Source organism: Homalodisca vitripennis, chromosome 6 (genome assembly GCF_021130785.1).
Source record: "Homalodisca vitripennis isolate AUS2020 chromosome 6, UT_GWSS_2.1, whole genome shotgun sequence".
Taxonomy (NCBI): domain Eukaryota; kingdom Metazoa; phylum Arthropoda; class Insecta; order Hemiptera; family Cicadellidae; genus Homalodisca; species Homalodisca vitripennis.
In genome coordinates this window covers 87,380,571-87,392,694 of record NC_060212.1, presented here as the reverse complement: position 1 = coordinate 87,392,694, position 12,124 = coordinate 87,380,571, and positions in this window count along the sequence as shown.

Sequence of the window (12,124 nt, the reverse complement as noted above, 5' to 3'; positions counted from 1 at the left end):
CTGCACTTTTGTTACTGTTTTAATAAAATACCTGAATCAAAATATTCTCGGGCACATCATATCAGTTACTGTGGTTACTGATTAACTAAGACTAGTAACATCTACATCAACCTTTCACTACATCCACACAGCGGTCTGCTTTATATATCTCTGTTAATCAGATCTCTCAACAATCTCAGGTACGGGAGACAGTGTTTAGAGTAAGAGTGAAACAAACAAAACAACAGTCACAGAATTTCCTGACTTAGGAGTACAGCGAGGTTACAACAAATGGCTCAAACTTGAGATTACACTTCTTATGTAAATCAGCAGCGCTTTGTTCCAGCTGAATAAGCACTATATCTGTAAAGATACAATCTAGCTCTAGTTGTAAAGACTGCTTGTTCTAGAAAGGAAAATTATTCATGGAAAGTGACCTCGGGATGAAACCTCTTGCATATCTTATACTGAGATTTTGAATAGAAGTTTCCATTTCGTTGTTGGCCCAGATAAAATGAAATGTTATATTTTGAGTTTAGCAGAAACATTAATTGCATGATTTATTTCCCAGAAAGTAATCCATTTGTAGTTTTTCATTAGCGATGAAGTATTTGATTACTGAAAGATAGTTGCTATAGATATGTGGTGTTACTTTTCGTTGTAGAAATGCAACACAATGTTTCGAAATTAGTAAGTTCTCTCTTTTTCAGCATACAAACGTTGCGGGTGCAATGGGCTGAGTGTTCTAGTCAGGATTTTTGGTTTCACTAGGTATCAGAAATTGACTGAAAAGGTCAAGACATAAACTATTACATCTGACACAGTGCAATGGGTAGATGTCCTGTGACCTTATAGCCCTTGTAAGCACCTGAGGAGACCTTGTGGACAGCTTCTCATCATGGGCAGTTGGTATATTCTAATACTCTTTCAATACTTTAGGTTGTGCAATTTAATATTACGTCTTATTTTAATGTACCGGGTTAAGTTCTTTTCATGAGCTAGGTGATACCCATAAAACGGTAAACCTCTAGGTACGGCCGAGATTTAAAACAACAACTCAAACAAAGATAAGAACGCCTTCGTGTCTAACTCACAATTTGGTGGAATTAATAGTATAATCCAGCACAATTTTAAAATCTTCACTGTACGTAACATTATTATGTGAAAGGAAATTGTATTATCTTTGCCACTCGAAAATAGAAACCAATAAATATCCTTGGATTTAACGGTGGTTGTTCGTATAATAAAAGCTCATAGTCCAGACGGTGAGATCACTTCTGCACTTTATAAGCACACAAGCAGAGTTTTCTTGAAATATATGAATAAAACTGCCCTAAGAAAGAAATCAATTGTCCGCTGCACTAGTTTTAATGGAGGTTCGAGCTGGAAGGGTATCAACAAAGTTACAAATATGATATCACTTTCTTTAGTTTAACACACTTGTACCAACCACACGTAAATAAACGTTTAAACAGGATCAGATAACAATATACAGACCCTTAAATTAATAGTATTTAGTATCTTTGTTTCGAAGTTTTTGAAGATCATATAACTATAATTAAAATTTCTGATGGTCGGTTTATTCCAAATCATAGTTTCATACGTTTAACCTTTTTGATACCCTTCCATATAGTCCTCCACCAAAACTCGTGCGGCTGATGATCGATTTCTTACTTAGAACAATTACAACTACCGATTTCAAGATAAACCAGGTTTATGCGCTTATACATTGAAAATTGACTCTTCGTGATAAAAATGTAATCAGACAAATGATAATTGTAAGACTTTCATATTAGCTCAGTATTGCTTTTTTCGTCCTCCCGACTGGTTAGCAGGACGAATTAGTGCTAGCATGACCCACTCTTGATTGCGTTGACAGCTCTGCCTCTAGGAGCTGATTCAAACCTGCAGAATATTGGTATAAAAATATGACTTGGAAATCTCATAGGGGTCCGCCCAATTGTGTAATTAATACATATGATTATAGTAAATTAATAGAATGTCATCGACAAGTGAACTGCTTACTCAATATTCGCCATCCTGACCACAGTTAGTAAGTACTTTTTATATTTGGTCAGAGTAGTATCTGGTTGAACAGGTTAGTGCTCATACCTCCCTTTGTATGTATTGATAAACATCAATAAAACTGGTCTAGTTTTCCTTTTAATTTTATACCAAAGGCAATTAAGTTATCGTAACTTAATGATGACATTACAAGAACTAATAAGCCCAAAACAATTTTGCAGTCATAAAGATTGAAAAACACGCTGTGTAGTTCATTTCATAGTACTCACACTACTTGTATATTTAGGCACAAACCCCATAAGAGCAATAAAGCAATAAAGTTTATTGCTTTTATGGGGTTTGTGCCTATGTATATAAATATATATATATATATATATATATATATATATATATATATATATATATATATATATATATACATATATAATAATGTAAACATTGTGACAGAATACAGAAAATCCATCTATGTCTTTGGCAAACCTTCCCCTAACAAACGCTCTCAGATAAAATCAACAATATTCTCTGTGGCCCCCTATTTCATATAGACATTATCTTACTAGTTTCATTTCATGTTTATACGAAATTTATCTGGTAAACAAAGAACTAACTTCGTTTTGGTTACAGCATACTAATACAAGATAATAACACATTATCAACATTATCATTTTATTTGCATGAATATTATTTTAAATTGGGGGATTTAATGAAAAGTTTATATATTTATTATTAATTGTTTTGAAAACATATTTGAGTATGTGATGAACCAGGCTAGCGATGCAGTTCTATAAATTTAAGGGTTAAAGCCGGCCATATTATGGGCTCATATAAAGCACATATTGGTTACTCAGATGTCCTCTACTTCACTGTATCTCATAATATCCGTTACCAGCCTATTGAACCAAGCTAGTGATGCAGTTCTATAAATGTAAGGGTTAAAGCCGGCCATATTATGGGCTCATATAAAGCACATATTGGATACCCAGATGTCCTCTACTTCACTGTATCTCATAATATCCGTTACCAGCCTATTGACCAGGCTAGTGATGCAGTTCTATAAATTTAAGGGTTAAAGCCGGCCATATTATGGGCTCATATAAAGCACATATTGGTTACTCAGATGTTCTCTACTTCACTGTATCTCATAATATCCATTACCAGCCTATTGACCAGGCTAGTGATGCAGTTCTATAAATTTAAGGGTTAAGCCGGCCATATTATGGGCTCATATAAAGCACATATTGGATACCCAGATGTCCTCTACTTCACTGTATCTCATAATATCCGTTAACAGCGTATTGACCAGGCTAGTGATGCAGTTCTCTAAATGTATTAATTAAGCCGGCCATATGATGGATTCATATAGAGCATATTATTGGATACTCATTGTCCTCTGCAACACTGTATCCCATAATACACGTTAACAGTATATTGACCAGGCTAGTAAAGCAATTTTTTAAATTTAACGATTAAAACTTGCCATATGATGGATTCATATAGAGCATATTATTGGATACTCAGATACTGCATCTCATAATGAACGTTAACAGAGACAAAGATAGTGATGAAGTTCTATAAATTTAAGGATTAAAGCCGGCTATTGATGGATTCATATAGAGCATATTATTGGATACTCAATTGTTCCTCTGCAACACTGTATCCCATATTACACGTTAACAGTACATTGGACCAGGCTAGTGATGCAATTCTCTAAATTTAAGGATTAAAGCTGTCCATATGATGGACTCATATAGAACATATTATTGGATACTCAGATGTCCTCTGCAACACTGTATCCCATAATATCCGTTAACAGTACATTGACGAGGCTAGTGATGCAATTCTCTAAATTTAAGGATTAAAGCTGTCCATATGTCGGACTCATATAGAACATATTATTGGATACTCAGATACTGCATCTCATAATGAACGTTAACAGAGACAAAGATAGTGATGAAGTTCTATAAAGGATTAAAGCCGGCTATTGATGGATTCATATAGAGCATATTATTGGATACTCAATTGTTCCCTGCAACACTGTATCTCATAATGAACGTTAACAGCGTATTGACCAACAACAGTTTAATGATAGTAGTACTCTCGATGTATTAGACCTGAGTGTAAAGTACCTCAGTGCAAAACATAATCAGTGTGGTTATGGTTCGGAAACCAAATGGTAAATTAGTTCCCAATAATCTTTTAGTTTGTGATAACTAATTATTCCTATCAAAAAGTTAAAGAATCTGTAATCGTTAAAAAAACATAAAAGTGCAATAAAGACTTTATTACCCGTCCTTAAATATGGCATAGGAAATGGGATAAATTTGGTTTGATTAGAATTTGTCAAGTGTATCTGTACGAAAGGGCTGCCGGCAGGTTACCGAGCTGTTTAAGACGTCGAACTTTGGCTCTGCACTAGAGGCATCGCAGGTTCAAAACATGTCTGCTACCGTCACGCTGTTATCAATACCATCGACATTATAATGCATCGACTCTCTGTAATATCCACTCATTGTAATGTAACCCTTACTCTGTTTGATAAGATCCTCGCACAGTCTGGTGTCCCATGAGGACGGGCAGACTAAGGCTTGAAAAAGGTCATCCCTCATTATACACCAAAACCTTAGCACCAAGTACCATAGCAACGTGAGGCATAATACTAAACATTAAAAAAAACTCAAATATCTTTATTGCAGTTACAATAATATCTATTGCATTAAAATCGTCGGGGTTACTAATTAATAATTTTGACAAGCTCCCCACAGGTTCTCCATACAAACATCCAAATATACATTCACTTTCCAATACGTATTTCTTTTTTTATTCACCCCCAGACCCATCTTCTAAGTCAGTCAGCCAAATTGTCGGTTTCCCAGGCAAATACCAGAAACTCACTGATATTTTAAAATGCATGTAACACTAAACAGCGTTTTAGACGAGTTCAAATCTCGTCCCTGGCGGTAATCCTTGAGCGTGGGGGCATTCTTGACTGAGCCTGGACATATGATAATAAAGTGAACACTAGCCTGTGAGAGTAAGTGTGATAAATCACCGGTCTGTACTTGTGTATGTCTTGGCCTCTCGTTAAGGCACATTTAAACGTACATTGCTGATTCCCAAATATATAGACTAGGCAGCGTCAACAGTTGAAGAGTTCTGAAAGCCTCTTTACACGAATCTCTGGGTTTCAGTTTTCAATTATTCAAACAGCGTTTTATTTAAGCCTGACAGTTCTCATATAGTCTGTGATTGCACATGATCCCCAAAGATCTCTATTCCGTAGGATAGATTTGGGTAAATTAAGCCAAAATATGCCATCATCAGAACCATCATCAGAATACACGCCTGAGGATAATTTGACAGATATGAATCATTCATGTGATCATTCCATATCAACCCCTCATCCAGGTGTATTCCAGGGGATTTTGTTGTATAGACTTCATCCAATAAGGTGTTTTCTAACATCACGGTAGTGTAACTACCGTGAGTCTGAAGAGCAAAGGAAAAAATTCACAACCCAATATTGAGATTGATATGTCTGTAATTTTGGATCTAACTGTCGAAGTTCTACATTTGGCTTCGTTTTTGTGTTAGACAGAGAGTCGTGTCATCAGCATACTGTACGATTCACTAGTACAGTAGTGATGATCCTATGCTATTGACATATATCAAGAAAAGGATTGGACTGATAATAGATCCTTGAGGGACTCCGTAACTCAGATCAATTGAATGTGACAATTGGGTTGAATTTTGGACATTTTGCGTTTTCACCTGTGAAAAATTCCTCGAATGCCAAGGGATAACAGTTTGTATAGCAATATACTGTGGTTAACACAGTTGAATGCTTTCAATAATTCGAAAAACACATGGGACTCCGTCATTCTAATAAGTCTAAAGCCATATCTACCAGACTCACCACTGCGTCCACGGTAGATTTACAACCCTTTCTTAATCTAAACTGTTCATTCGAGAGCTGGTTTGTTTTATTTAAAAATCTAAGCATTCTTACCATAAACAGTGTTTTAAATATCTTGCTAAAAGTTGGCGAGATTGAGACAGGCCGGTAATTATTGGCACAAAAATGATTTTTTTATTGGTATTACTTTGGAGACTACTGGAGAGAGAGGGAGGGAAAACTCCTGTATGGAAGACAGATAGACTAATTTTGTTAATGGTCTTACAATATGCTTTGAACATATTTTGATATGCCATACTGATATTAAATTGAGGTCGGTTAATTTTTGGCAAAGAGCTGCTGAATAATTAGTTCGATCTCTCCCTCTATCCCCGGTTCCTGTGCCATTGAGGCTAATGGAATCAGTCTACGCTTGAAATCAATTTGAGAACTAGGCAGCCGCGGGTCTTTCCCACAAGCAACTGATGCTAAGAATCTATTGAACTCATTAGCAACCCCGGTCGCATCTTACCGACCACAGACTTTAACCTTAGAGGAATAATAAATGACGATTTTTGTGTAAAATACTCTCCCATTTCATAGAACATAGGCGTGTTATAGAATCCTTATTTGCACTGAGTAAATGAGTAAATGAGAGAACAATGATACAAATTATATTTATTTTAAGTGATTCTTCCGTAGTAATCATTTTATAGGTTTGTTTAAGAAACCACTAGCTTTAAACAAAATATAACTGTCTAACTGTCAAATCTTGATAACTGCTTTACCCGGTATGGATTCCGGAGTTGTTGATGTGCATCCAGATATAATCGGCAAAGAGCTCTAACATTAACTGCAGGTGGTCGATACTCATTTAATGGGCATTATGGGACATTGTGTCACTGTAAACACCTGAGTGTCTAATAACGTGGACCATACAGTCAATCATCTATATTGCATCTGTTAAAAGACCATAATGCGATGTTTGAAAATAAAAGAATTAAAAAGCAAAAATGTTATTTTGGTAATTTTTACTTGGTAGAAGTGAAAATTAAATGTATGTTTAGGTTTTATATAGCTAGTTAAGCTTTATAGTTTGGCGCACAACATAATCTATGTTACTATTTAGATATTTGAAACCTATAGTAAATTTCATATTATAAAGTATTAATATTTTTAATTTTGGAGTAATATTCTAAAAACGTTCTCTTGATGAGCTGCTTTTCAAGAATTTCAAGTTCATGGTAATTTATTTCCTAATTTGGTTTCTTGTTTTGTAGATAATACAGCAAATTTTAATTTTAGAGCTTAATGTAATTTTGAAAACAGAAATAAATTAATTTATAATACAACATGTTTTGAATGTATATATATTTCAAAGTTATGATTAGAAAAAAGATCATATTTTTGTAAACTAAGTTGAAACCATGGTAATAATTTTATTATTAACATATATTGCTAAGTTATTTCTCAGTTAATAATTTCTCAGTTATTTTTGAACTCTCAACTGTTTGTATGACTATTGGTGATGTAGATGTAAAACCTTCTACTGATGATTCGGTTTTACAATGATAATTGAATTTCATATTTCACTGAAGAACGCCGAAGCAAATAGCTTCTGTAAGCTTTCTGTAAGCTAATTACAAACAGCTGTGTAAAAATTATAATTTACTCAGTGTTTTACATCTTAATTCAATTACTATTGGAGGCACTGGGTATTCATCGACATATTTAATTACCTGGAAAGCGTAAATTAGCATATTGAAGAACATGCTCTACATGCAGCAGAATTGTTTGTCTTATTTGAATAGTCGAGAAAATTAAATAAATTGAATTATTACCACAGGATGATTAACTGACCGATTCATCTGCTCAGAGAACAAGAGCCATTGCGCAATGTAATTAATGTTCTGAGAAAAGTTTTAGTCTATACATGGAGCGTACTCAATAGTGACAGATAATGTTTATTTGCACGTGAACAGTAAAATTAAATACTAAGTTTCTGAGTAGGTATCAATTCGAAATACTTTATGTGGTGGGTAGAAGAACGGCGTTATAAATAATTAAAATTATTCAAACATTTCTGTCGTTTTTCTGGTGTCTCTTGACAATCTATTTTGGGCAATGAGAAGTTTTTTATTTAAAATAGCGGATTTAATATGTATTTTATACCCTTATCACTGGAAGATTACCTGTGATCAGTGTCACATACGAGAGACACTATCGTAACTGTCTAAGAGTATTATGTCTATAATTACAACGTAATCATATACAAAATGTTTATAATTTAAAATACGTGATAAGACACAATTACGAGATGCAAAGTATAAATTTAGGCAGTCCATAACAACAATAAGCATTATCACGTTAAATGCTAACAAGGTTCTGGCATATAATCAGGAAGTGACGTAATTAACAGTTTAAAGACCATATCAAATAATTGAGAAAACATGACCACAGTTGGAAAGTAATATGTAAGTTACGTTTTAAGGTAGACTATATACAAGGTGTTTGAAAAGTATGGGTACGGCTTAATATTTTAAAAACTATAGGAGATAACATCTATAAACTTTGCACAGTGTCATATGGCTATGTAAACTATTTTTTCTTGCTATTACCATGACATGCCAACCATGGGGGGACGGCCCACAGAGGAAAACATGGAAATCTTAAATGAAAGCATGGGTCGAGTGATACCTCATTTGAAAGAGCTCACTTAGTAGAGTTGAATGCCGCAAACTGCATCTCAAAAGGTTTATCCAATCAGAAATGGCGGGTTGTTTTAGGTACACGTTGTGAAGTACATTATGCGCTGCCATTTCTGACTGGATCGTCGTATTCTGATGCGGTAAGCGGCGTTTCACTCTACTAACTAATGGTTTCACTGATTAGTATTTATAAAAATAAACAAAAAATTTAATTCAAAAATTAAGTGGTAAGTTAACTATTGCACCAACAAAGAACAATGGTAGAACTTAATTAATTCATAAACATAAAGACGACGAATTCATTTTAGTTTTATTTATTGTGTTATAAATTTATGAACATAACTTGCTAATTAAAAAAAGTCAGTGAAAACACATCGGTTAGTAGAGTGAAACGCCGCGTACCGCATCAGAATATGACGATCCAGTCAGAAATGGCAGCGCATAACGTACTTCACAATGTGTACCTAAAACAACCCGCCATTTCAGAATGGTTATAAACCTTTTGAGATGCGGTTTGCGGCATTCAACTCTACTAAGTGAGATCTTTCAAATGAGGTATCACTCGACCCATGCATTCCATTTAAGATTTCCATGTTTTCCTCTGTGGGCCGTCCCCCCATGGTTGGCATGTCATGGTAATAGCAAGGAAAAATAGTTTACATAGACATATGACACTGTGCAAAGTTTATAGATGTTATCTCCTATGGTTTTTAAAATATTAAGCCCGTACCCATACTTTTCAAACACCTTGTATATGAAAACACATGGAAAATTATAACGTATAATTTATCATTTCTGTTAAGTTCTAAATAACCAGAGTGAGGGCTATTTCTTATCCTTTAATATAAAATTACAAGCGCTTGCGTAGTTTGATACGTAAATTACAATATATAATATTTACAAGTCCAAGAAAAAAACTATAACTGATAGTATAAATACTGAAACCTATAAACCCTGAGTTCAGATAGAAAAGTGACTAAGTAAAGGTGTATATTGAAATGGCAACAACCGGTCTGTAAGGAACATTTGCTGTGGCCAATTCAGAAAAAACCGGTTTATAAGTAGGCAAAGCATATCGGAGTTAGGAATATGCTTAAACTTTTATAATTTACTTTTGTTCGCTTTTACCGGTCTCATACTCCAATTCGCGACGTGACGTATTGTCTGATGTATCCCGGTAAATCTTTGTATATGACATTTTAATACAGTACCCAATTGCACACTATGTGAACGAGGAATTATACAGCTTTGGAAATAAATCCCGTGCACTTAATAAAGCTATTTCCTTTCTCTTTTCCGTCCTAATAACCAACTGGTAGACATGTTAGTCAGTAGCTATAACTAAATTATCTACCGTACATCTCTTATTAACGATACGACATGGAGATTCGACAGACACATTTTAATTTTTTTCCTATCAAATGTAATTATAAAATAACATTATGTTTGAAGTTCGAAAAAGAATCATGAAATTAAAATGTATCCATTATCTATTGAATAAATTAACATTACAATCGAGCAAGGAGGTAGACATGGTTATCAATTGAAAGTACATTATTTGAGAAATGTGAACTTTATTTATTTTGGTACATACTTTATTGAATTATAATTCTAGATATAAAAATCAAAGGTAAGATCAGAGCAATATTAATAAAGGAAGAATATAAGATGGAAGGAAGAAAAACATTGCAGGATCTGAAGATCTGGCGTTTACCTATTACTTCTAGTTAAATATTAAGAAGTTATAATTATTATTATTATAGAATTATAATATAATCGTACCCATATTGTTGATAAATATTAGATATTGTATCACTTGCGAACAAGTAGTATTAGGCGAGCATATACGCTTGCACTATATAACCGTCCTAGAGACAATTTTTATGAGTAGCTATACAAGATGTCATGATGTCATTGACAGTTCTGTATAGTTTTGTTTTGATATTTCAGAACGAATAAATCCCACATTTTCTAATACCTCAATTAATAGTCCACTTTACTGCCCAACTCTGTTCATCGTTAGGAGTCTATGATAGTTATAATTAATTAGTTTACAATGTTACTAAAATATGGTACTATACCGTATCAAACTGAAAAAATATTGTAGATTTCCATTACATACTTCAGAACAATCGTTCCATCATCAGGCGGTTAAACATTTTTTTAAATACTTCACATAGGATGTCAGAGTTTACAACAACATGAAATACAATCAACATGTTGGGAAATTTTTAATTTTTTATCAACCTAATGATGGAACATTTGTTCTGAAATATGAAATGGATATCTATTATATTTTGGAACTGTTTGACAAGGTACAGTACTATATTTGATTAGTTATTTACACAATTCCGTGGCTATAGGCCATTAATTTTTATTACAATGTTAATTGGAATTTTTCATAAGATAAAGTATAAATGTGAACAACTGCATGAACAAGCGTATGCTAGAATACAAACGAAACAACAAACTAGCTGTGCAGGAACCGATACAACCACGGGCGTTGTGTCATATTGTTCAAAACTACAATACATAATGTTCCACATACGGCGCCGATTATTGTTTATAGCCTTTATCTACAACTGGTTTGTCACGGCCATATTAGAGCCTGTTGTGTAGTGCCAAGCACATGAGCTAATACAGCTGTTCAACTTAATAGTTGATTATGGCAGTAATTATGAAGTTGTTGAAAATATATTTACTCTAGAATACATACTATAATCCATATAAAGGGAAAATTATGAATTCGATATTGTGATAGTGATTACAAACGTATATTGTTAAATAAATGCCTTTAAATTCTTTGGCTTCTACAAACATCGAGTAAAAATTGATGCCTTGAACGTTGTTAATTCTTTATTTTAGGTTTTTTATATTTCACACTGTCTACCAACGTTAGTTTACTTTACTGTTAAGTTAAGTTTTCTATGTCAAAAGTGGTGTAAACAGTGATTATTCGAGAATGAGCCACAAAGCTATCTTTTTTATGATAGCTTTCCGTGATCTCTTACTAGAGATACTCAATAGGTTTTATGATATTTATGAAACAATGTGGAATTAGTATAGCTAAGCGCAAGGACACACACAAACATATATATACATTTATATATACATTTGCCTGCTTTCACTAAAAGTATGTGATGTTTTCAGTATAACTTAGGAGAACAAAAGTATTTGAAAGAACCAAGCTATTTGGTATTATGAAACGTGACCAGAGTGAAATCATGAAAAAGTTTGATTTTTTTTAAATCGTTCAAATATGACTCTATGCTCGAAAGAAGAAATTCCATAACTAAGAAACCTCTTCAATTCAATTTTTTAATGGATTAGTATTTTCTCAGTTAGAACACTTTCGATAAAAGTGTAGTACAACTAGAAAAAATTACATTAAACAGTTAAATGTATATCGTATACATCTTTACACAACAAGAAAAAGTGTTAGAGCAATACTGTAACAGGTTTAGTCAAATAAAAGTGTACCTGAGTGTCAAGAAAATCTTTTTACTAGGGGCAAAAATTT